The following is a 20,922-nucleotide window of genomic DNA, read 5'->3' as shown; positions in this document are numbered from 1 at the left end:
AGCGATGCATGAGGACATCATGCCTAGTAGTTTCATTACAAACCTGACTGTGTACTGTTGGTTTGGTTGTATGCTTGACACTATATTTTGAAACGATTTAACTCTTTGTGGGCTTGGAGTGGCAATTGCTCTTTGCGTGTTGAGTGTGGCTCTCAAGTATTGTTGTATTTGGGATGGCTGCAAGTGAGATTTTTGGTAATTTATAGAAAACCCTAGTTTGTGTAGAGTATCTATTACATATTGCGTGTGACTTTGACACCGGTGATGAGTGTTGGCTTTTATTAGCCAATCGTCGAGATATGAGAATACATTCATGTGATGTCTCCTTATATGAGCTGCTACTACAGCGAGGCATTTTGTAAATACTCCGGGCACTGTTGTTATCTCGAAGGGCAATACTTTGAATTGCTAATGTTTGCCCTGTATGACAAATCGGAGGTATTTCCTGTGAGATGGATGGATGGGTATGTGGAAATGATCTTATATGATGAAGAGGTTTAATGTCCTTAGATCTAAAATTGGTCTTAGTGTTTTGTCTTTTGGGAACAAGGAAATATAGGGAGTACATCCCTGTTCCTTTTTGATGGTGTGGTACTAGTTCTATGGCTTGTTTTGTTAATAGTGCTTGCACCTCTATTTGTAGTAGGTCTATATGTTGTGCTGACAGTTTCTGCGTCCTTGGGGGAACATCTGGAGGGGAATGTGTGAATTCTATGCAGTAATCATGTTGGAAAATTGATAGAACCCATGTGTCCGTGGTTATGTCTGACCAATGTTTGTGGTATTTTGTTAATCTCCCCCCCCCACTGGTGATGTGTGTTGGGGAAGTGTGACATTGAAGTCACTGCTTGCTACTGGGGGTCTGCTTGGCAGGCTGAAATTTTACCCTTCCTCTTGGGTATTGTCTCCTGAATGAACCACAAAACCCCCCTCTCTGGTAGTGTGACTGGTAGGTGGGTTTTGTTTGGGAGGTGGATGGCTCTGAATGTTTTCTGTCTAAACCCTCCCCTAAACTGTGGCTTCCTAAATGTTCCCCTATACTGGGAAGAGTAGAGCGCGCCCATGGCTTTGGCCGTGTCTGTGTCCTTCTTCATTTTTTCTATTGCAGTGTCCACCTCCGGCCCAAATAGTTGCTGCTGGTTGAACGGCATGTTTAACACCGCTTGCTGTATTTCTGGTTTGAAACCAGAACTGCGTAGCCATGCATGCCTCCTGATGGTAACTGCTGTGTTTACAGTTCTTGCTGCTGTATCGGCAGAGTCCAGTGCAGAACGGATTTGGTTGTTGGAGATGGCCTGTCCCTCCTCCACCACCTGTTGAGCCCGTTTTTGATGTTCTTTTGGTAAATGCTGAATAATATCATGCATTTTGTCCCAATGGGCTTGGTTGTAACGGGCGAGGAGGGCCTGTGAATTGGCGATACGCCACTGGTTGGCCGCTTGCGACACCACTCTCTTCCCTGCCGAGTCGAATTTGCGGCTTTCATCAGGGGGTGGCGCATCCCCTGACGATTGTGAATTTGCCCGCTTTCTTGCGGCTCCCACTACTACAGAGTCCGGAGGGAGCTACTGTGTAATGAACACAGGGTCCGATGGGGGAGGTTTGTATTTTTTCTCCACCCGCAGTGTAATGGCCCTTCCCTTGACCGGTTCTTGGCTAAGCATGCCTGGTAACATTGGCAGGCTTTGATATGATGCATGCGTGGACGCCAGTATATTGAAAAGAAAGTCATCCTCCACTGGTTCTGAGTGCATAGTGACATTATGGAATGTTGCAGCCCTGGTTTAGTACTTGCGTGTAGGATGTGCTATCCTCTGGAGGAGATGGCTTTGAGGGATAACACTCAGGACTGTTGTCTGAAACTGGTGGGTTGTAGAGGTCCCAGGGATCTGCATCGTCCTGCGTCTGCACAGTATGTGTGGGTGACTGTGCCGTTGGTGTGCCAACTGGTGACCTTGTCCCTTGTGGCGAGTGTGGTGGCGACATCTTTGCTGTGAAATGTGGAGTTGGTGACCTTTCTCTAACCACCTTTGCTCTTGGCAGTTCAGTTTCAGTCTCTGCGTGAAAAGCCAATTTCCTTTTAAACTTGAGCAGAGGGATGGTTTGAATTTTTCCAGTGTCCTTCTGGATTTGTAACCTTTGTTGACTTTGGTCAAACTCCTCCACATCCAGCTCCTGCTCAAACCTGTGCCTCTCTTTAAGTTGTTGTGAGAGCCCATGTTCTTCTGTATAAGAAGTCTTTTTCGGCTCCAAAGCTGTTTTTTTCAGTACCGTAACACCCAAGGTTACAGTTGGTCTCCGCTCCGAGAGGCTCTTTCGAGGCTTATTCGGTTCGACCAATCGAAGTCTTTTCGAGTTACGGGACCGAGTGACTCCTCCTTTTCGGCTCCATTGCGCATGGGCATTGACTCCATCTTAGATTGTTTTCCCACAGAGGGTAAGGTCGGAGTGATAGAGTGTAAAGAAAGAGATGTCCATGCAATGGAATAGAGATATATATACATATGTACAAATTTAAATGTAACTTCAATGGCTACAGGCTCCCGTGGAGGAGGGAGGGTGCATGTGAATCTGCAGCGGAACATGCCACGAACAGATGTACACTGGGTAAGTGACATTTTCTGTTCAATGGCATGTGTAGCTGCAGATACACATGCTATACTTAGACTACAAAGCAGTTCTCCTCCCATAAGTGGTGGTCAGCCTGTAGGAGTTGAAGTTGTTTGAAATAGTGTTCTTAGTACAGCCTGTCCTACTGTGGATTGTTCTGTTGCTAACACATCTACATAGTAATGCTTGGTAAATGTATGGGGTGTTGACCAAGTGGCTGCTTTACAGATTTCTGTCATTGGTATATTTCCTAGAAATGCCATTGTTGCTCCTTTCTTCCAGGTGGAATGTGCTTTTGGTGTTACTAATAGCTGTTTTTTAGCCTTTAGGTAACACGTTTGGATGCACTTTACTATCCATCTGGCTATGCCTTGTTTTGAGATAGGATTACCAGTATGGGGTTTTTGGAATGCGACAAATAGCTGTTTTGTTTTTCTAAATGATTTTGTTCTGTCAATGTAATACATTAAAGCTCTTTTAATGTCTAATGTATGGAGCGCTCTTTCGGCTACTGAGTCTGGCTGTGGGAAGAAGACTGGAAGTTCCACTGTTTGATTTAAATGAAACGGTGAGATGACTTTAGTTAGGAATTTTGGGTTTGTGCGAAGTACAATCTTATGTTTGTGTACTTGTATAAAGGGTTCTTCAATAGTGACTGCTTGTATTTCACTAACTCTTCGTAATGAAGTGATTGCAATGAGGAATGCTACTTTCCACGTTAGATATTGAATTTGACACCAATGCATGGGTTCAAACGGTGGATCCATGAGCCGTGTGAGTACAATATTGAGATTCCATTAAGGTACTTGTGTTCTTGGAGATATGATACGTTTTAGGCCTTCCAAGAAGGCTTTGATGACAGGCACTCTAACTAGAGACTTGTTTTGTATATTTTGTAAGTAGGCTGAAATAGCTGTGAGGTGTATTTTAATGGATGAAAAAGCTAAATTTGCTTTTTGTAGATTAAGTAAGTAATTTACAATGTCTTGTATGGATGCGGAAAGAGGTGTTATGTGTTTGGATTGGCAGTAAAAGTCAAACCTTTTCCATTTGTTTGCATAGCACTGCCTGGTAGTGGGTTTTCTTGCTTGTTTGATTACTTCCATACATTTTGGTGGACGATGTAGATATCCAAACCCTAAGACTTCAGGAGCCAGATTGCTAGATTGAGTATTGCTGGATTGGGGTGCCTGATTGTAGGAAGTTGGCACAGAGTCTCAGGGTTCCCCTTACAGGTAAGATAGTGTCAAAAAGAGATAATTCTAATGCTATATTTTGTGGTAGTGTGGTCGAGCAGTAGGCTTATCAGAGGATAGTGTTAAGCATTTGTTGTACACACACAGGCAATAAATGAGGAACACACACTCAAAGACTTACTCCAGGCCAATAGGTTTTTATATAGAAAAATATATTTTCTTAGTTTATTTTAAGAACCACAGGTTCAAGATTTACAAGTAATACTTCAAATGAAAGGTATTTCACTTAGTTACTTTAGGAACTTTGAATAATCACAATAGCATGTACAGTTTTGGCAAAAATGGCAATAAGCTATTTTAAAAGTGGACACAGTGCAAAAATCAACAGTTCCTAGGGGAGGTAAGTAGAGGTAAAGTTCACAGGTAAGTAAAACACTTACAGGGTTCAAAGTTGGGTCCAAGGTAGCCCACCGTTGGGGTTTCAAGGCAACCACAAAGTTACCACACCAGCAGCTCAGGGCCGGTCACGTGCAGAGGTCAAAGAGGTGCCCAAAACACACAGGCTTCAATGGAGAACAGGGGTGCCCCGGTTCCAGTCTGCCAGCAGGTAAGTACCCGCGTCCTCGGGGGGTAGACCAGGGGGGTTTTGTAGGGCACCGGGGGGACACAAGCAGGCACAGAAAGTATACCCTTAGCAGCACAGGGGCGGCCGGGTGCAGACTGCAAACAGGCGTTAGTTTTTAGATAGGAAGTAATGGAGGGACCCAGGGGTCACTTCAGCGATGCAGGCAGGCACAGCACAGCGGGGCTCCTGCACTGGAGTTCGATTCCTTCAGGTCCTGGGGGCTGCGGGTGCAGTGTTGGTTCCAGGCGTTGGGACCCTTGTTACAGGCAGTTGCGGTCAGGGGGAGCCTCTGGATTTCCTCTGCAGGTGTCGCTGTGGGGGCTCAGGTGATTTGTCTCTGGTTACTCACAGGCTCGCAGTCGCCAGTGAGTCCTCCCTGTAGTGTTGGTTTTCCACAGGTCGAGTCGGGGGCGTCAGGGGCAGAGTGGAAAGTCTCACGCTTCCGGCGGGAAACGTGAAGTCTTTAAAGTTGTTTCTTTGTTGCAAGAAAGTTGCAGATTGTTGAACAGGGCCGCTGTTCACGGGAGTTTCTTGGTGCTTGGTTGCAGGGCAGTCCTCTCAGGCTTCAGAGGTCGCTGGTCCCTGTTGGATGCGTTGCTGTTGCAGTTTTCTTCGAAGTTGGGAGACAGGCCGGTAGGGCTGGGGCCAAAGCAGTTGTTGTCTCCGTCTTCACTTCAGGGCTTCAGGTCAGCAGTCCTTCTTCTTATTAAGTTTGCAGGAATCTAGTTTCATAGGTTCTGGGGAGCCCCTAAATACTGAATTTAGGGATGTGTTTCGGTCTGGGAGGGCAGTAGCTAATGGCTACTGTCCTTGAGGGTGGCTACACCCTCTTTGTGCCTCCTCCCTGTGGGGAGGGGGGCACATCCCTAATCCTATTGAGGGAATCTTCCATCCACAAGATGGAGGATTTCTAAAAGTAAGGGTCACCTTAGCTCAGGACACCTTAGGGGCTGTCCTGACTGGTGGGTGACTCCTCCTTGTTTTTCTAATTATCTCCTCCAGCCTTGCCGCCAAAAGTGGGGGCAGTGGCCGGAGTGGCATCTCCACTAGATGGGATGCCCTGTGGCGCTGTAACAAAAGGGGTGAGCCTTTGAGGCTCACTGCCAGGTGTTACAGTTCCTGCATGGGGAGGTGAGAAGCACCTCCACCCAGTACAGGCTTTGTTCCTGGCCACAGAGTGACAAAGGCATTCTCCCCATGTGGCCAGCAACATGTCTGGTGTGTGGCAGGCTGGCAGAAACTAGTCAGCCTACACTGGAAGTCAGCATCTCTAAGATGCCCTCTGGGTGTATGTTACAATAAATTGCACACTGGCATCAGTGTGCATTTATTGTACTGAGAAGTTTGATACCAAACTTCCCAGTTTTCAGTGTAGCCATTATGGTGCTGTGGAGTTCGTGTTTGACAGACTTCCAGACCATATACTCTTATGGCTACCCTGCACTTACACTGTCTACGGTTTTGCTTAGACACTGTAGGGGCATAGTGCTCATGCACCTATGCCCTCACCTGTGGTATAGTGCACCCTGCCTTAGGGCTGTAAGGCCTGCTAGAGGGGTGACTTACCTATGCCACAGGCAGTGTGAGGTTGGCATGGCACTCTGAGGGGAGTGCCATGTCGACTTAGTCATTTTCTCCCCACCAGCGCACACAAGCTGTGAAGCAGAGTACATGTGCTGAGTGAGGGGTCCCTAGGGTGGCATAAGACATGCTGCAGCCCTTAGAGACCTTCCCTGGCATCAGGGCCCTTGGTACCAGGGGTACCAGTTACAAGGGACTTACCTGAGTGCCAGGGTTGTGCCAATTGTGGAGACAAAGGTACAGTTTAGGGAAAGAACACTGGTGCTGGGGCCTGGTTAGCAGGGTCCCAGCACACTTTCAAGTCATAACTTAGCATCAGCAAAGGCAAAAAGTCAGGGGGTAAACATGCCAAGGAGGCATTTCCTTACACTGATTAGTTGTTTGTTTTGTGTCAACAGATCCGGCCTGTTTGGTAGTTTGATGTGTGGTACTAGTGACAGGTCTAACAATCTTGTGTACCATGGTTGACGTGCCCACGTTGGCGCTATAAGTATGAGTTAGAGTTTGTTTTGACGCAGTTTGTTGACCAGAAATGGAATGAGCGGGAGAGAGGGAAAAGCGTAAGCAAATATCCCTGACCAGTTGATCCATAGAGATTTGCCCTTGGATAGAGGGTGTGGGTACCTGGATGCGAAGTTTTGGCATTTTGCATTCTTGCTGGTGGCGAACAGATCTATGGCTGGTGTTCCCCATTGGCAAAAGTACTTGTGAAGTACTTGGGGGTGAATTTCCCACTTGTGTGTTTGCTGATGATCCCGGCTGAGACCGTCTGCTAATTGATTGTGAATCCCTGGAATATACTGTGCTACAGGGTGAATGTTGTTGTGAATTGCCCAATGCCAAATATTTTGTGCTAGAAGACAAAGTTGTGATGAGGTGGTTCCTCCCTGTTTGTTCAGGTAGTACACTGTCGTCATATTGTCTGTTTTGATGAGAATGTGTTTGTGAACAAGAAGAGGTTGAAAAGCTTTTAGTGCTAGGAATACCGCTAGCAGTTCCAAGTGATTTATGTGAAGCTGTTTTTGTTTGGTGTTCCATTGTCCCTGAATGTTGTGATTGTTGAGATGTGCTCCCCATCCAATCATTGATGCATCTGATGTAAGAATGGCGTGAGGCACAGGGTCCTGAAATGGCTGCCCCTTGTTTAAATTTGTGGAATTCCACCACTGAAGCAAGATGTGTGTTTGGCGGTCTATCAGCACTAGATCTTGAAGATGACCATGTGCCTGTGACCATTGTTTTGCAAGGCACTGTTGTAAGGGTCGCATGTTTAGTCTTGCATTTGGGACAATGGCAAGGCATGATGCCATCATGCCCAACAGTTTCATGACAAATTTGACTGTGTACTCTTGGTTTGGCTGGATTCTTGGTAATATGTTGTGGAACAATTGTACCCTTTGTGGACTTGGGCTTGCAAGTGCTCTTTGGGTGTTTAATGTGGCTCCTAAATACTGTTGAACTTGCGCTGGTTGTAGGTGTGATTTTTGGTAGTTTATTGCGAACCCTAGTGTGTGTGTAGGGTGTTTATTACATAACGTGTATGATATTGGCACGGTGTTTGACTGTTGGCTTCTATTAGCCAGTCGTCGAGATATGGAAAGACATGGATATGTTGTCTTCTTATGTAGGCTGCGACTACGGCAAGGCATTTTGTAAATACCCTGGGAGCTGTTGTTATCCCGAAAGGTAACACTTTGAACTGGTAATGTTTTCCTTGTATTACAAACCTGAGATTTTTTCCGTGCGCTGGATGGATGGGTATGTGAAAATACGCATCTTTTAGATCCAGTGTTGCCATAAAATCTTCTTGTTCTAACAATGGGACTACATCCTGTAGTGTTATCATGTGAAAGTGCTCTGATAGGATGTAAAGATTGAGAGTTCTGAGATCTAGTATTGGTCTCAATGTTTCGTGTTTTATGGGAATGAGGAAATACAGGGAGTAAAGCCCTGTTCCTCGTTGATTATGTGGTACAAGCACTATGGCTTGTTTGAGTAATAGTGACTGTACCTCTGCTTGCTACATTGAAATGTGTTGAGAGGAGAGTTTGTGTGGTTTTGGGGGTATATCTGGAGGAGTTTGTGCAAACTCTATGCAGTAACCATATTGGATAATGGATAAGACCCAATTGTCTGTTGTGATGGGTAACCAGTGGGTGTGGAACTTTTGCAGTCTTCCTCACACAGGGGAAGTGTGGTGAGGGAAGATGTGGATGAAGTCACTGTTTGGTATGCGTGGGTTGCTTTGAGGGTTGATATTTTCCTCTAGATCTGGGAAATTGTCCTCTGTTGGTTCCCCGAAACCCTCCTCTCTGGTATTGCGTCTGGTAAGAGGGTTTGGATTGCGAGGTAGATGGCTCAGATGTTTGGGGTCTAAAGCCTCCCCTAAATTGAGGCTCTCGAAATGAGCCTCTGTATTGAGTTGAGTAAAGCCCCCCCATAGCTTTCGCAGTGTCGGCGTCTTTTTTTGATTTTCTCAATGGCTGTATCAACCTATGTGCCAAATAGTTGGTGTTCGTTAAAAGGCATGTTAAGAACAGCCTGCTGGATTTCAGGTTTAAAGCCTGACGACATAAGCCATGTTTGTCGCCTAATTGTGACAGCCGTATTAATAGTTCTTGCGGCTGTGTACCTGATCTGATTGTTGGTAATTGCCTGTCCCTCCTCTACTATTTGCTGGGCTCTTTTCTGTTGATCTTTGGGGAGATGCTGGATAATGTCTTTCATCTCGTCCCAGTGGGCCCTGTTGTATCTGGCCATTAGCGCTTGGGAATTGGCTATACGCCATTGATTAGCTGCTTGTGATGCTACCCTTTTACCAGCAGCATCGAATTTTGTACTTTCTTTATCTGGTGGGGGTGTGTCCCCAGACGACTGGGAGTTAGCCCTCTTCCTTGCTGCGCTGACCACTACGGAATCTGGGGGTAGATGTTGGGTAATAAAAGCTGGGTCTGATGGAGGCGGCATATATTTCTTTTCTACCCGAGAAGTGATCGCTTTTGCTTTAACTGATTCCTGGAAGATTTGATGCGCATGTTTTAACATGCCAGGAAGCATGGGTAGACTCTGGTAGGTGGCGTGAGTTGAGGACAACGTATTAAATAAAAAATCATCCTCAAGAGGTTCTGTGTGCATGGCTACGTTATGATATGACGCTGCCCTAGCTAGAACCTGCGTATATGAGGTGCTATCCTCTAGAGGTGATGGCTTTGACGGATAGCACTCTGGACTACTGTCAGAAATGGGATCATCATAAAGGTCCCATGGGTCAGTCTCATCCTGGTGTGACTGTGCAGAGTGTACTGGAGACTGTGCAGTGGGGGTAATAGATGGGGAGACAGTTAGGTGAGGAGAATGAGGAGGAGACAGGTGAGGAGGAGACAGGTGAGGTGAGAACTGAGGAGGCAGAACTTTTTGTCTCGGTTTTGGCACTTTGGCCGGTGGCTAGTCAGTGTCCAAATGTCCTTGAAAGGCCAGTTTCCTCTTTGTTTTTAGAGGTGCAGTGAGGATTTTGCCAGTGTCTTTATGAATTTGGATTCTGGCCTGTTTTTTGTCAAATTCCTCCATTTGCGTAAGTTCTTCCGCAAATCTATGGCTTTCTTTCAATTGCTTGGAAAGTCCATGCTCCTCTGTATATGTGTGTTTTTTCGGCTCTGAAGCCGGTTTCCTCTGGCTCAAAAGGCCTGGAGTAGTTGTTGGCCTCAGCTCCGAGAGGGATTTTCGGGGCTTTGACTCGAAGTGTCGGTGCTTGAGGATTTCGGAGCCTGTGCTTCAGCTCGAGTCCGAAGGCTTCAGTGGTGTGGCCTTTCTCAGTGCCGAAGATGTTGCTTGGTCACTGGTAATTTTCTTACAGGTGGAGCCATGGCCTTCTGGCAGTGGCGTCCCCGAGGCCTTGTGTTTAGGCTTGGATTGGGTCGGGGCAAGCGAACTCACGTGCTGGCCCGCTGTTATTGGTCTGTCATTGTCGGACTCTTGCCCGGAGTCAGACCCCCGGACGGAGGCTGCATTGTGGATCATCTCCTTCTCTTCTGCATCGAGGTGTTCGGTGCTTCTCGACGCCATCTCTAACCTTCGCGCTCTTCGGTCTCTCAGAGTCTTTTTTGAACAGAAGGATCTGCAGGCCTTGCAAGTATCCTCTCGGTGGTCTGGAGATAGGCACAGGTTACAGACTAGATGTTGGTCCGTGTTAGGGTACTTGGCGTGGCACCAAGGGCAGAATCTAAACGGGGTCCGATCCATGAGGCTTCGACAAGACTTTTGGTCGGGCCGACCAGGCCCGAGTTGGGCACGGGTGCCCCGAAGGGCAAGTAGAGATCTGTGTCCGACGGCACTGAGGTGTCGATGATAGATGGTAGGCAATCGAAAACAATACCGACAAATTTAGATCGTTTGTAGTACTTTTCTGACTCAAACAACCGGAGTGAAAAGAAACACGTCCGATCCCGATGGCGGAAAGAAAACAATCTAAGATTGGGTCGATGCCCATGCGCAATGGAGCCGAAAAGGAGGAGTCACTCGGTCCCGTGACTCGAAAAGACTTCTTCGAAGAAAAACAACTTGTAACACTCTGAGCCCAACACTAGATGGCGGGACCTGTGCATAGTATGTGTATCTGCAACTACACATGCCATCGAACATACATATTTAGTTTTTACTTGGCTCCTATTGGAGGGTTGCCTCTCTAGTATTTTCTGATTCTGTGTTCCAAAAATAAAGTACCTTCAATTTTGTACAACCAAGTTTATTTCCTTCTTGTATGTACGTACTGTGTGACTGTAGTGGTGTTGCATGAGCTTTGCATGTCTCCTAGATAAGCCTTGGCTGGTCATCCACAGCTACCTCTAGAGAGCCTGGCTTCTAGACACTGCCTACACTTCACTGAGAGGGATACCTGGAACTGGTATAAGGTGTAAGTACCATAGGTATCCATCACACACCAGGCCAGCTTTCTACACTCTTCATCTTAGTCCACCCTGAACTGACACACCTGGTCCTCCCTGAACCAGAACATCAGCAACGTAGGACTGGTTTCACCCAGTTAGGGCTCATAAGCCAAGTATAACTTGGGTCCAGTGGCAGTGTTCTGGGCAGGCATCTGACGTCACAGAGGTGTGTACAAAGTGTGCAACTACCATGCTTGAGCACTTGTCTGATCTTTGCCAGAGAGGTCACAACTGCTGAAGATGTGCTGCTGTGCAGGCCTGTTCCACAGACTCCATCCACAGGTCTGTGTTCCAACACAGGGTCACCAACACAACCCGAAAAGTAAAAGCCCAGAGTGGGTAAAAACGTAATTTACACCCACCACATGGTTTGGGAATGGGGGTGTTCCTTACTGAAGACTGTATCCTGCATGACAAACCTACAATTATGATTCATACTGAACAGCGTAGCACTTTATTTTGCTGTGGGATTAAAGAACGTTCTTTTCACTTAGGCACTGGAGAGGAAATCATTAAGTCTGTTGGCTGACTGGGACTGGACAAGAAGTCATTAAATCTGTTGGCAGACTGTTGAGTTCTGACCTCGTCCCTGACACTACCTCTAAGAGGCCTTTGCTCATCCTCACTATCATTGGAGTCTAATGTGCAAGGAGTGTAGTTTGCAGAGTCATAGTAGGACAGAACCCAGGACAACAGTAACAAACCACCTCAATCACCATGACTGGAGCTCTGCAGCCCCTGCCTGCACTAGCCTACTTCAAAGACAATCTGACATTATATTCCAAAAATGTATTATGGAAAGAGAAAGAGTGCTTATACCATCTTTGGCTCTTCCAGAAAAGATTATCCTTAACATGATCTATAGACCTGAACTGTCTTTTCTCACCAAAACAGCGCTTGAACACTTGTAAAACCTTGGTTTCAATTAAAATAACATGGATAAAAGTGTACCGTAACAGCACTTTTAAGTAGGAGGTGCCATCCAATGCAGTAGGAAAATGGTCCAAGGTAAACTGAGGGCCCTAGCACCATTACAATTCTTGAAGGACAAACAGTTTCTTTTTTTTAAAAAAAAAATGGATGAGAACTTGGTTGTAAAACAATGTTTTAAAAGAACTTGACAGTACAGGAGTTTCTTACTACTCACAAGCAGCTTATTTACAAGACAAGAAATGTTGTTACTGCCTTAAAAGTTATGACAAGAGCTCCTGAAACCATTCATCGAAGGAAGTAAAATACACTTGTACTGGAGAGCTGACTATAGTCCTAAAGGAGGACAATGTTATTTATGCTGTACGCATCCATTCATAGTATCACATGCTGCAGATGAACAAGCTTTGCATGCACCTGCCATCTATTGTTGGACTTGGATATTACAGGTTTTCTTTGAAGAAGCTTTGGAGTCACAAGATGTATTGTTACAATGTGCATGGCCATAAACTCTACCCTTAAAAGTGTTTTTCGCTCATCGGGTGAAAGTGGAGTGTAGAGAAAAGAAGGTATGTGTCCTGTGTTTTTTGGTTTCCAAAATGGGCATTTATTGTAAGAAATGTGCTCACTGTTAACATCCAGGAAGGAGGGCAGGTACATGTGAATCTACAGCACTACAAGCTACAAACAGATACTTAAAGAGAAACATTTTCAGTTTACAGCATGTTTGGCTGTCCATACACGTGCTTTGTAAAGCAGTTTACTCCTCACTATGGCTAAGAGACATATGATGCACTTGTTGAAGATGGTATACAGTATGGCCACACATAGCTTGTTGACGAGCTAATACAATAATGCTTCCTGAATCTGTGTGGTGTTGTCGAAGTAGCAGCTTTCCAGATAGCTGCTAAAGGAATCTTTCCAACAAAAGCCATATTGGCTCTTTTTCTGTGCAGGGTAAGCCATATGGGCAGCACATTTTAACTTTGCATAAGAGGTTTGAATACATTTAAAAATCCACTTTACAATGACTGCCTTTCAGGTAGTTCGGCCTTTCTAAGGATTAGCAAAAACTACACACAGTTGATTGATCCTTTGGAAGTCTTTTGTTCTATCATTATAATACATGAACACTCACTTTACAATCAAGGTAAGTCACACTCTTCTACTATAGCCGATTGTTGAGAAAAAAAAAAACAGGCAGCTCAATTGTCCGAGTAGCATGAAAAGGTGATACCACCTCAAGTAAAAACTTGGGGTTAGTCCTAATGGTATAAATGGCTCTGTGATAATAAGAACTAATTCACCTGATTGAATTTATTGCTACAAGGAAAGCAACTTTCCATGAAAGGAAGTGCAACGAACATGAATCAGCCATGTCAAAAGCAAATTAGAATTCCAAGCAGGTGCAGTTGTTGTTCTTGAGGGTATAACCCCCCAGGAGCTTTTACTTCTCCATGAACGCCCTTACTGCAGGAATGCGAAAAAAGGAGAAGAGTACTCCCTGTTTTGCATGTATGCAGCTATAGCAGTTAACTGAAGGCTCAGGGAGTTATATTTTCAAAATGGATGAATAATTTGGCTGTATAACAGGCCCTAGAGGTGGGCCTGCGCAGCTCTCCTAAAATGGCCATACACTTATCTGGGAGATGTAGGTATCAAAATTCTAAGATCTCAGGTGAGTTGTCTGGGGTCTTGGTGCCTAATTTGACCCCAATTCGGAGTAAGAAGGTCCTGTCTGATTAGGAGTTTCTGGTGTGGACTAATAGACCTTTTTAGATGCATCAAATAACAATGTTGTCTGGCCCAAGTCAGGGTCACCAGAATGAGAGTGGCGGATACCTACCTCACACGTGGGAGAGGTGGAAAAGCGTAACCAAATATCCATGACCAATCCACCCATAGTGCATTGCTCATGAACTGAGGATGTAGGTACCTGGATGTTTTCTGGAGTGGCAAATGAGTTGATGAGCGGGGGCTCACATTGAGGGGAAGGTAGTTTTTATAGTACGCTCCAGGTGCCCTGCAGCTGGTATGTGAGACAAGTCCTGGAGGGGTTAGTTGAAGAGCCAGGTCTTCAGCTTCTTGTGAAACTCAAGAAGAGAGAAGAGGCTCTGATGTGTGTTGGGAGGTTGTTGTAGGCTTTAGCAGCCAGGTATGAGATGGCGCAGCCCACTGCTCTGGCTTTCTGTGTGGAGTGTGCTAGTGAGAGACAAGCAGACCAGAGGTGTCTGGAAGGTTGGAGGAAATTAATATGGTTATTCAGGCAGGCAGGGCCTGTTGTAGAGTGCTTGTAGGTGTGAGCACACTTGTGTATCAGGAGCCAGTGTGGTTCCTGAAGTTGTGGGTCCTGCAGGACCCAATTTCCCTCTATGTTCCTGATCACTAACAGTCCCCTAAAACCTGCAGCGCAGGAGGGATTTCTTTATCTGTAATCCTCCACAGTGAAGTCGCTGCAGGAGCAAACCTCTTTTTCTATAACCCTGGGCATTGTTAGTCTCCACAGACACCATCATCCCCATCTGCAATACTGCACACTTGGGGTCCTACAGGACCTGGCACTGCAGAAGATAATTCCTGAGGTGGTTACACAACACGTATCCAAGTTAGAGTTTTTTGGCGGAAGGGTTTCTTGTTTTTTTAAGACATGTTGCATGCAGTCAACGCTCACCATGTCTAAAAAAAAAAAAAAAAAAAATACTGAAAATTCAAATCTAACTCATAGGCAAAACATATTGGATTAGAGGAAAAAGCCTCTTTTTGGGTGGTCATCCCTAAGTTTTTGGACTGATTCTGCTTTTTTTTCAACTCAGAGTGCACTGAGGTCTGCTAACCAGTACCCTGACCCTAAAGTGTGTTGAATTGGCTGTACCAACTGGAGATAGCTAACTTACCTGTAAGTCCATAGAACAAGGTACCCAAGGGCATGTAAGTTAGAGAGGTGCCTCAGGGATTGCAGCACTGGTTTTGCCACCCTGGAGCCACCTCCACCCCCCTCAAATAAAACAAATCTCCCAGTCTTCCACTACAGACTACTACTAGAGCAGTCGGCCCGACTTTGCCATTGAAAGCAGTGGGAAAGCCTCCACTTCTCCTTTGCATTTGTAAAAGCCACCCCTCTGGCAGGCCTACTGAGTCCTACGGCATGGTGTAGCATATGACACCAGCAGGATATGTAGTTTCATGTTCTGACAGTAAAAACGCAAAACTGCCATTCTATTGTGGAAAGGCTTGCCGTCCAATTGGCAAGTGCAGGATTACACAAAGACTCCTCAGCTGTGCTAACTACTGAATGGTGCAACCAAAGTGGACACACCAAAGTATCAAACAACTCATTACATTAAGCATGACTTGATCCTCAGGTCAAAATTAATGGAACTTGTTGCTGTGTGCAGCTTCAACGGGCAAGCCGCCTTGGAAGGGCAAATGTGTAATACTAGGGAGGAGTGCTTCCCCATTGTGTAGGGAGACAGCCTGACACTGGGAGCAGAAACGGGAAACCGGTTTCCCCAGGAGAGTTTAGCCCGGAGGCAGCCACACCCCCAAGAATTGGCTCATGAGGTCCACACAAGAACAGGGTCCCGTCATCTTGAGTGGGCAGAATGGTGCATCCCTTGATATCAGGATTGACCACTCAACAGAACGTGATCACCAGGTGTGAGGGAACCTAGTAGCCCATTGGCAATGACCAGCATCCTGCCCTGGAGACAATTTCCAAACATAGAGGACACCTCTACATAAGATCTCAACTGACCTGTAAGGCACACTGAAGGAGGACTGAATCCTTCTGCTGCACTGATGGATTAGCAAAGAGATGCTGCACATTGAGGACTGCACCTGGTAGCTAGCAAAGAGGGGCTGTGCCCGTCGTGTCCTGCTCAAGGAGTTGTCTCCAGAGATAAGTGAATCATAGAGACACCAAGGGCCAACTGACCCACCTCCTGTTTGCAGCAAAGTGACCCAACAGCTGAAGAAGCTTGCTGGGACAAGTTGGTACCCAAAAACTTTTAAGCTGCTCCCACCATTGCAATGTAGCACCTTGGACAGAGACCAGATGAAGAGTTGCACCCAAGTTCGTTACTGTTGGAGAGCTGCTGGGATCCACAGGGGGCAAGCTATCATCTCAAAAAGTATTTACCTGTGACTGCAAAACAAGGCAACTGGTAGTCTAATGGTGAATGGACTTCAGCCAGGCCAAAGGACCTTGGGGGATGTCAGTCCTGCAACCACACCACCATCATGAACAAAGTGTACCAGCAGCAAACCCTTTACCCCCCCCCGGTACCACCCACCTCCCCTTGAAGGCACCACATCCACAGCATCCTTGGAGCATCTTCAGCCACTCCATAGAAATCCACTGCAACATAGATAAGTGCCTGGAACTGCTTGAAAACTGCTTCTTCTGTGAAAGTAACTGTTTCTGAGGACCTTGCTGGTTCCCAACTAGCTCCTTGCTGGAGTTAGTCACCCCAAGTAACTCTACTCCACCACAATACTTGCCCAAGTTTCAAAGTGGCAAATTTGTTGAATTTGCCAATGCTTGTTTGCAGTTGAGTGAAATGGCCCAATTTATTTTTTCTTGTAATTTCCATATCTACGAACCCTCCAGCAGATTTTTCATTTTGGTGTCTACATTCCTATAAAAAATAGTATATTTTTATAAATTGGTATTGGGTTTCTTGAGTGTTGTGTCAATTACCGGTGCTGTTTAAATGCTCAACACGTTCCTCTGTATAAGCCTTGCTGCAGGTGCCATAGCTACCCAAGGTTGAGCTGAGGGTTTGACAGACAAAACAAACTTAACCTAAGGGAGTTAGTAAGTGCATTACACAGTGAGATTGCATAACACTATAATATACCCCTTTTCCTTACAGCCACTATTTGCTACCAGTGATACCTAAAGTATCATGATAGTAAACCTACTGAGTTGGTCATTTGCCACTGAGTAGGTGCCCTTACTTCCCGACAGAACCAAGATGCTTGCTTCTTGGATCTGTCTAGGGCATGGGGTGCACCTCCAGGTGTGTGGGGATGGTCCCCCTCTTCCTTGCCATATGAAGAAGCATGGAGTCAGGAGACCTGTACTCTAACGTACAGAGGGTCATTAGAAGCCTTGAATTTCCTCCCTACCTAAGGTACCTTTGCCCTAACTGGTTCCTTTTATTTCTTAGGAAGCTATTTTAATCATCCCATCGAGTACTAGTTACAAATGGACTGCGTTCAGCCCGTGAGAGGGCTTCTAAAGGAAGTCATCCACCTCTTTGTGTGCATCCTCCCCTTATGGGGATGAACAGCCCTCTGAATAACTGCATAATCCACAGTAATATCTACTGGAATGATTGCTTGTAGGATAAGACTCAGGGTATGGTGGGTTGACAGTCATCCCACAATTCATCTCCCACAGGTTGGTCACAGGTGTCTGCCTCCCCAAAATGGCTGCTAAAAATTGCAGGGAAATATAGGTGTAGAGAGGAGGAAGAGAGAGCGCGCGGGGGATGGAGTGACTGCCTAGTTGAATGCAGTATTGCTGTAGGGCTTGAGGCCTTGTCCTTGAAGCTCTTCAGCACAGAGGTTGTCAAAAGCATTTTCTTTGAATTTTCATTTTTGAGTATTGTACTGGAAACTTTCCTCAGAGGAGCTGTGGAAATCTTCAAAGTATCTGTGTATATGAAGTCCAGTTCCTTCGCTAGCCTAGCCTTTTGAGGACAGGTGTCTCATTTCAGCATGGGCCTCAAGTGTATTGGCACAAACTTCTGCCCCAAAGGTCATTCTCTCTGGGTATTCATAGGCATGGAGGTGTTAGGCTCCATTCCTTGGTGGCCTGCTCTGCTTCAAAGCTTATTCCCTTTAGAGCCAAGTCAGTATTCATGCCCCCTCCCTCCCACCAACTGGCTCCTGTATCAAAGGTGCTCTCTCAATTTCTTTCTAGGAGGTGCTAGAAGGCAGTTTGTCAGCTGGACATCAGCCAGTGCACTAAAACCATGTCTCAGCCTCATGGAGCATCTTCTTCGCTGAAAACATCCAGAGGCTCACTAATGATACATTAGTCTCCCCATCACTGAACAAAACATCTCCTTACACCTACAGGGAGTGCAGGACTTTCACAAGGCCTCACTGGGGGAGGGACAGTGAAAGAACTAAATTTGGAGACACCGTGATGGTCACCCCAGAGATACTTGTGTTGCATCTCAAGCCAGAAGGGTGTTCTATCCATCACCAAGTTCCTGGGCCCACACCTCAATTTGTTCAACACAGAGGAAAGACAACTACATGGAGTTCCAGACTGATATTTTTTCATGCACCACAGAATCATCAAGATTGTTTTCAAGTCACGGTGTCGGAGAATGCCATGGGCTGTGCCTGAAAATGGCCATGGATGGGACCATTAACTTTTTAGCAGATACAGAACACGTTTGGGCCCTATAGCAGAAAAAACAATTCAAGGGTAGTCCCCGTGAGCACTGTAACAGTAAAGAAGGCAGTCATAACATCTTGAGACTCTAAGCTTCTTCCAAAACAAAAACAAAAACAAAACAAAAAAATGTGTAATGGCCAAGCCCATCACTAGAAGGCAGAAGTGTCATCTTAAACTGGATACTGCTTTCTTTGCAAGCAACTTACCCAAGTCATCGTTTCGTGCTTTAAAAAAAAGTGGCATCCTTTCAGAGAGCCACTTAAGCTTCGTAACTGTGTGCTTACTGGGCTCTCTTTGTGGCTCTCTACAAGCTCAACATGTATCTATGTGAACAGCATGCATAAAGTCAAAGACTCCATTAAATCTAATGATATCCCTCTCCCAAAGGAAGTCTTTTTCTGCCTTCCTCTGCTTGAGCTGGCTAAATAGCAGGACAGAAACCTGGCTGTGGGGTGGCAGCAGCAAGGACTGTCAAGAAAACCCTGGAAGACTGGTAGGAGCAATGCTGGGGGTTCTCCAAGGAGCCTCCAGAGTGCATGGAATCGTACAACCAATACTGGCAACAGTGTTGTGGTATGATGCAGACATGTTTGATACCAAACATGCCCAGGTTCGGAGTCACCATTATGTAGCTGGACACAGATAGTGACCTGTGTCCAGTACAAGGGTAAAATTGCTTCCCCACACTTACTAAGTCCAGGGAAATGGAGCAGAGTTCATTGGGGCACTCATGCAGGGGGTATCCTAACACACAGGTACTTGCACCCTGCCTCTGGGCTAGGAGGGCCTGCCATAGCAGTGACTTGTAGTGTAAGAGTGCATGCTCGTTTTCACATAGGCTGCAATGGCAGGCCTGCAGATACATTTTGCATGGGCTCCCATGGGTGGCACAATACATGATGCAGCCCATGGGGAATCCCTGGTGCCCCAATGCCCTAGGTACCATACACCAGGTGCTTACATGGGGGCACCAGTATGCCAATTGTGGGGTGTGTTAAGTCCTAAGCAACCAAATTTAGGAGAGAGCACAGTCACTGGGGTCCTGGTTAACAAGATCCCAGTGAAGACATTCAAAACACATTGACAACAGGCAAAAAGTGGGGGTACCTAGGCCAGAAAGAGGGTACTTTCCTACACAGGGTGACCCATAGGCTAACACAGGACCATCGCAGTTGGATTTTTATGTATTCAGGACGCTTCCCAGTGGACCCAGAGGAAACCAGTTAGCACAAAGAAGCTTGGAGAGTGCCCCACATGTGGATACCCAGAAGTCCTGAGTACCTACACCAGGGAGCCCAGGTGCATAAGGGTGAAGTGACATTGGTAATCCATGTTGAAGTCAATGGAGGCCTTGGTTGTCCAGCTGCTTTCGCGGCCTGTGGACCAGGAAGTCCAGGGGAATGCAGGAGATCCTTGGAGTCACCCACAAGCTGCCCCACGTCGGTCGCCAGATTGCAGGAGGATCAGTGGCCAACAGGACCACCAAAAGGCCATGGCAAATGCAGGTTGAAGGACAAGCAAGGTCCTAGTGACTCAACCTTTGGAGGGAAGTCAGGGCAGGCCTTCAGCAGGAAGGAAAGTTAGAGTCTGAGGAGCCCCCATGAGTGACCCACTGACAGTAGGCACAGAGAGGCCTCAGCACAACAGGAGTCCTACATCACAGGAGCTACAGAGCTGAATCTGGAGTTGCAGAGTGTTGAAGTCTGGGGCTTCTAGGAGCTCAAACCTTGCATGAACCGGTTTGCATCAGTCCAGGGACCCTCGGTCCCTACTCTGACACAAAACTGGACAATTGAAAGGGGAGTTACTACTCCCCTGTCCATCACCACCCCATGGGCGGTGATCGGAGCTCCTCCAGGTGGCCACATGATTCAGCCATCTTGAATCCAAGGTGGGCAGAGGCCTCTGGGAGCATCTGAGTGGCCAGGTCAGGCAGGAGACGTAACAGCCCGCCCCGATAGGTGATCTCCCTGCTAGGTGATCAATCCCCTTTTGGGGCTATTTCAGGTCTCCATCTTGGGTGGGTCCTCAGATTTGACATGGAAGATGCCAACAGGACTCCTCTGCAATGTTTACTTTGACTTCTGGCCACTGGAACGCAACTGGACTTCACATGAACCTACAATCTGCAGCTCCAGCGACGACTTAAGCTCTACAACATTGTTTCTCTGGTTCCTTCCTGCAACTGCAACATTTCTCCGACAGTGTGTCCTCTGAGGGCAGCAAGTTTTCAGTCTGCAGCAAGAAGGAATCTCCCTTGAAGTGGAGTTACTGCCCTTCATCGACAACTAGCCATGTGAATCCTCTCCTGCAACTGCGTGGATCCTGCAACACAGGTGGTGGTCTGGAGTGGTCCCCTCTACCAGCTGTCCAACATGGGAGGTGGGGTCTTTGCCTCTCCTTGCAGGACAATACCCCTGTGCACCGCAACTCTTGCCACTACCAAGGCTTGTTCGCTCTTCTTCCAAGGGATCTTCAGGCTCCATGTAGCCCCAGCCTCCAGTACTCTTCTAGGTCTCCTGCCTGCTGCTCCAGCAACGTGGGACTCCTTTCAAGGTGTGCTGAGTGGGCCACACTGCGACTCCTGTGCCTGCAGCCTGTGAGTTGCCTGTGAGGGCTGCA

Source organism: Pleurodeles waltl, chromosome 7, assembly GCF_031143425.1.
Source record: "Pleurodeles waltl isolate 20211129_DDA chromosome 7, aPleWal1.hap1.20221129, whole genome shotgun sequence".
NCBI classification, from domain to species: Eukaryota; Metazoa; Chordata; class Amphibia; order Caudata; family Salamandridae; genus Pleurodeles; species Pleurodeles waltl.
The sequence above is the reverse complement of the archived record's forward strand: the minus strand, read 5'-3'. Positions refer to the sequence as shown.